Source organism: Camelus ferus, chromosome 3, assembly GCF_009834535.1.
Source record: "Camelus ferus isolate YT-003-E chromosome 3, BCGSAC_Cfer_1.0, whole genome shotgun sequence".
NCBI classification, from domain to species: Eukaryota; Metazoa; Chordata; class Mammalia; order Artiodactyla; family Camelidae; genus Camelus; species Camelus ferus.
In genome coordinates, this window is record NC_045698.1 from 28,213,781 (window position 1) to 28,220,299 (window position 6,519).

Genomic DNA, 6,519 nt, shown 5'->3' on the forward strand with positions numbered 1-6,519 from the left:
AAGACATAATATGTGAAGGTGATCACACAAAGGTATCTACTCGGAGTGAAGAATTCTGGGCCTCTGTTCCATTCACTTTTCTACCACCTTAGCAGATACTGAGATGGGGGAGGTACTTCAGAGCATGGGTTCAGAAACCTTTGAACCCTTTTAGATATACCATCTCATAAAGCAAAATCAGGAAACTAAAATGATGTTTCTCAGACTCCCCTGCAGCTAAATTTCCTAATGTGATTTAGACTGAGAGGTGACTTACACTTGGATCACAGAATGAGAGAGAGACCATTTTTCGGCTGCTTCAAATATTTCTGCTGACAAGCCTGGTGGTGGAGGTGTTTGGATTTCTACAACAGTAGCAGTTGTAGTGACTGACTGGTTGCTTGCTTTAAGGCTGTTAAGAGAGTGAATCCATTTTGTTGGCATGGACGACAGGAGGTGTGATTTTAGAACCACCAATTGTGTTGGTTTGCTGAACTACTGACTGCTGCTGAGGCGGTGTGTATGGTGGTAGGGAGGTAGGCTGCTGCTTTCTGATTCCCAAGCTGAAGGAGAAGTCCCCACATGCTGGTCAGAGAAGAGGGTGCAACCCCCTCAGCAAGCCAATTCTATGGTGTTTATGGGAGACTCATTCCTAGAAGCTTGGCCCAGAGCCTGTATTCCAGCTCTTCTAACAAAATTGAAAGCACCCAGTTCCCCATGTCAAATATTTTTCTATTTAAACTAGCTTCGATGGTTTCTGCTTTCTGCAACCAAAACAACAAATACAAGAGTCAGGGTTCATGTATATGCAGGCAGAATTGCTCTGATTTTAGGAGGAATCACAGGCACATTCCCTGAACACACCATATTTAGATCTGTGGTTTGGTGGAAATGCAGTTACCCACTTTCAACACTTTGGAGACAACTATTTGTTAGGTTCTCTGCCAAGCCCGACCTAACTTCCAAAGCCGATTTCCCACTTTCTTGTCTTGCCTCCCACAGCACACATGTACATACCTTCACTATAAAAATTATTACACTGTATTCCGTTTCTCTGTCTATCTCCTAAAGAGACTTTTAGAAAAGCATTGCTTCTTGTAACCTCTGTATTCCCTACCCCTATGAGTATATATGTTCAATAGTACTGGTAGCAAAAAGAAAAGAAAAGAAGGATCTGGAATCAAAATAGCTGGATTGAATCCTGGCCTTTCCACTCACCATTTAGGCAACCTGGGGCAACTGAATAAGTTCTCTGTACTTCAATGCCCTGATTTTTTAAATGGTGATAATAAGGTATCTACTTCATTCAGCTGACATATTTAACTATCTTATTTAATCCTATACTTAATTAATACATATAAAGTGAGCCATTAGAAAAACATCTGGTATATAGCACTGTGCAATAAATGTTGGCTTTAATTATTGATAACAAGTAATTAAGTTTTAATAGATACATAGAATTAAGACAACCCCTTTTCATTATGAGCATTATAATATGCCTTAAATAAATGATAAAAGATCACTTTTCTAAAAATATAAATCATTAATTAGGGGGGAACCCTACAATATCTAAATTTAAAATATATTATTTAAAAAATCATCTCAGAATGAAAGCAATCTAAGTGATCACTGATAGGTGAAGGGATAAAGATACAGTGTATGTCTCATGGATGGATCTAAAGGGTATTATGCTAAGTGAAATAAGTCCAGACAGAGAAAGATAAATGTCATATAATTTTATTTACATATGGACTCTAAAAAATGAAAAAAACAAGTGAAATAAAACACAAAAAGACTCATAGACACAGAGAAAAAACTGGTAATCATCAGAGTGAGGAGGGGGAATGAGTGAAATAAGTAAGGGACATGAAGAGGTATACACTTCCAGCTATAAAATAAGTAAGTCCCAGGGTGCAATGTACAGCATAGGGAATATAGTCAATAATATTGTAATAACTCTATGTGGTGACAGATGGTAACTACATTTACCATGGTGAGCATTTCGTAATTAAAAAATCACTATGCTGTACACCTGAAACTAATGTAATACTGTTTCAATTATAATTAAATGAAAAGCAAAAATGAATAAAAAATTCTCTCAGGAACAACCGGAGACTAACAAATCATAATCACCACATTTTATAAGATATGGTCTACCCACTGTCCACAAAATTGTGGCAAATTTTCACCTTTTATTTTTTTCTTCCAAAGAGACTTCTCTTAGGGGTTACTGGAAAATAAAATTCCAGCATTTTCTCTCATCATTTCCAATACTAACTTTCAGGAGTATTACTCACGTTTCCAATATATCACATTGCAAAAGAAGTTTTCTGTATTGGACATAAAATTAACTTCTACATCTAACAATGATTTTTTAAAGCTTATATTTTAACTCAATAAATTTTACAGATACAAACAGAGCAGAATTTGAATAAGAAAATTGGGTGTATAATTTGTTTATTACATCACAGCTTTGAAAAAACTCTTAAGGATAAACTATTTTTTTAAAAAACCAAATGGAGGTTTTAGAACTAAAATATACAACCAAAACAAAAACTCATTGGATGGACTTCATAGAGAATGGCAATGATAGAGGAAGAAAAGTAATAAACTTGAAGATGGATCAATAAAAGTTATCTAAATAATACAGAATTTTTTAAAATTAGTGAACATATGCTCAAGAACTGATGGCACAATATCAAGAAAAGCTAATGTTGGTGTCATCAGAATCCCAGATGGAAAAGAAGAGTTTGGTGCAGAAAAAATATTTACAGAGATAATGGGTGAAACCTTTCCAAACTGGGTAAAAGACATAAATACACAAATTCAAGGTAACTTGTAAGTTAAATAAATAGGGAGTGATTGATTAAATTATCACACATCGATCTGATGAAGTGAAATGTGGCCATTATAAAATAGTGTGCAATTATGTGTGTAAATATGGAGTTGGTTTTTAAATGTAAATAGGAAATTCATTTTATTAGAATAGTGAGACCATAGATGCTATTCAGGAAGTAATCTTTCTTCAATGTTGTGACATTATTTTTACAATGAAAAAAGAGAAAGGAATATGCCAGTACGTTGGCACTTACTTACTGAGGTATCACATCAGACTCCATCAAACTATTCTGTTTCCCACACTATATAGAAAAATTAAAAGATCAGTTAATTACTGGAGGAACATAGCTTCTACATTCAACTGTACATCTGTATGGCTAGTATCACTGGCCCAATGACACCCAGATTGTGGTGAAACAGAGCCTGTAACAACCAGACATTATAGGATTATGACAAAATACCCCTCAGATTTTCCAAAATAATTTTAAGAGCATTGACAGATTTACTGGAAAATAGGTTTCTTTAAGATGAATAGTCATGAAGCTAACCAACCCCAGATTACTGTCATTTATTACCCAAATTAAACATCTGCTTTCTCTTTATTGATAGCTTTCTTTCTACTTTCATGGAAAAGGGAAAATGGTATGTTTAGACTTTGCCTAAATAGTTTAGAAGATGGGTAAGTATTGAACATTACATTAATAACCAGGAACATTTCAATAGATAAAATTATTCAAATTCCATACTGTACCCCTTTTCACTAACTGTACTCCCAGAAGGCTTGTGTAATTAAAGGTAGCTTCAAGCCAAGTCCTAATGTCTACAAAATCACAGAACAGTTGTCCAAGACTCTTCCTCTTAAAGTTTTATTTTCTGATTTGGAAAATATGACTTACTGAGTCAACCTTTCATTAAATACTAAATTCTTCTCAGCCAACTCCCAGAGGGGAGGTAATTTTATTGCAGTATATGAATAGCAATACATGTATTTCACAGATATTTGTGGGCAAGCCTCACAACTCCCTCATGGTTCACTATACCAATTTTTTTTTTAACCTCGTGAGCCAAATTTATATATTCCTCCACTTCCAGGCTAGAGTTCCCCTCTAGAGGCTGACGGAAAAAAAAGGAAGAAATATTGCATAGCACACCTAAACCTAAAAACTCAAAGAGTGTTAAAACAGATTTTATTTTTTACAGCATGAATAGACAGCAATTTACTATAAGTAGATCAGAAACTAGCTCATGCCTCCAGTTTTCAAAATTCAATCACAATGAAACATTCCTACCAGAGCAAACTAGTATTTCATCTATAGACCTCACATTCATATTTAATTACTAATTTATCCATTCAACACTGTATTGAGTGCTGCCTATGAGTAGAGCACCCCCCTGTACAATGGAGATATATTGCTGAACCAAAAGAAGATGGTCCCTAGCCTTGCAGAGTTCAATACAGACATTAAACACCCAACTACACAATTATGCATATCAATACATGTTGTGAAGAAGACTGTGGAGAAGCCTTCTTCTATGAAGAAGACTAACTCTATGGAGTGTTAATAGCATATAACAGAGGAAGTTTTGAAGGACAAATAAGCATTAGCAAAGCCAAATTGGGAATGAGGAGATAGAGAAAGGGGAACAAAGGGCATTTCAGACAAGAGAACAGCATGTGCAAAGGATCTGAGAGAGTAAAGTGAAAAATGGTCAGAGTTGCCTGAGTGGACCAAGAATGAGCACAGAATATGAAATGAGGCTTTATGAATGGGCAGAGGCAGACTTAGTCATGACTTATAGGTCTTAGTAGGATTTGGCTTTTATTCTAAGAGCCATGCAAAGACACTGAGGTTTTGGAAGCAGAGGGATGATATAAATAGATTTGCAGGTTACTTTTTTTTTAATCACTGTAGCAACAGATAAAGAATGGTTTCAAATGAATCACATATGGAGACCAGTTAGCCTATAAAAGTTCAAGGAAGAAATGATGGTGACTTGGACAAAGCAGCAGATCTCAAATGAGGGCAAGTTTACACGACTCTTCCTCCCCTGCCCAAGAGCACATGCTGCAATGTCTACAGACATATTTGGTTGTTATAAGTAGGGACAGTGGTACTACTGGCATATCGTGGGTAGAGACCAAGGACACTGTCAACACCCTACAGTGCACAAGACAGCCCCCCCAAAAGCAAAGAATTACCCAGTCTCCCTAATGTCAACAGTGCCAAAGTTGAGAACCTTGGACTAGAGTGATGGCAATAAAAATAAAGAGAAATAGGCACATATTTAGAAAGTAGAAGTGACAAGTCTACAATGATTGAACACAGGAGAAGAGCAATAAAAGGGATTAAAAAAAATGACAAGAATAAACCCCAGTTTCCAGCTTGTGCAACTGGGTGAATTATGAGTCATTTACTGGAGACCCTTCAAGTTTGGAGGAAGATAACCAAGAATCTGGGTTTAGATGAATTGAGTTTGAGATGCCTTAAAGGTACCAAGTTCAGTAAGCACTCATACATACTGATTTGAATTTCGAAGAAGCAGCAGGCACAGAACATGCCATTTGGCAAGGCAGTTTGTTGGAGGTGAGGTCAGAAAAAGATTGGCAAGTGTAGGTGTGACTAAGAGTTAAGAAAATGGTAACAGTGAATGCAATAACTTCTGAAAGCTTGACTATGAGAATGAGGCAATGACTAAGAGAAATATGATGCAAAAGAGAGTCCTTTTTTAGAATTTTTTCATGTTTGTAAACTGGGAAAGTCCTGAGAATGTTTAAAAGGCTGATAAGGAAAGATCCAAAATAAAGTGAGTTGAAGATACAAGTAGAAGAAAGAAAAAGAAAATGACAAGATTTATCTTCTCTAAAATCTAAATTCTTCTTGACACATGCATTTGGGTATCTCAAAAGAATTTCAAATGCAGTAAAAACTGAGTTATGCTCTCTTCCCTGTAGTGGTTTCCTACTCAAAAGAAACCACCATCCAACCATTCAGACAACCCAGTAACAGAGGAGTCAGGCTGGACAACTCTCTCTCAGCCACCCCTATACTCAATCCATCCATCATGAGAATCTCTCAAATTATCTCATTTCTCCCCATAACCCTACGATACCCTAGTCAAGGCAGTCACTTATTCATCCAGATGATACAACATCCCCCTAACTGTTACCTTGCCCTTTATGAGCTGTAGCCACAAAATCTGATTGTCATCCCGCATCTTAAAGCCCTTCAGTGCCTTTTCATTACTTGAGGATTAAGCCCTTTTTCTGTTTTGAGTCTCAACTGATAGCAAGTTGCTCTCCTCATTCTCTCTGCTGTAGCCTCACTGGTCTTCTTTCAGTCCTATCTCTGTCTGGCCTTAGTACCTGCTGTTCCCTCTACTGGGACCTCTCTTCATTCCTCACACTCTCTGCCTTCAAATTAAAGCTCAAAATCCATTTCCTCAATGAAGCATTATAAAACTGGACAAGTCAATCTAGCCCCAGAACCGTATTTTTTGCCTTTGCAAAACCTCCCAAGCAGTGATTCTATGTGTATTCTTGGGTGTTTCTGAGTGTTGCCTGTCTCTCAAGCTCTATGAGAGCACAGATCCAGCCTGATTTTGCTTCCTGTCACGTGGAGAGTGTCCAGCATGGTGCCTGACACTTAGGAGACACTCCATAACCATCTGTTAAATAAATGAGTTTATCTTGATAATAACTCT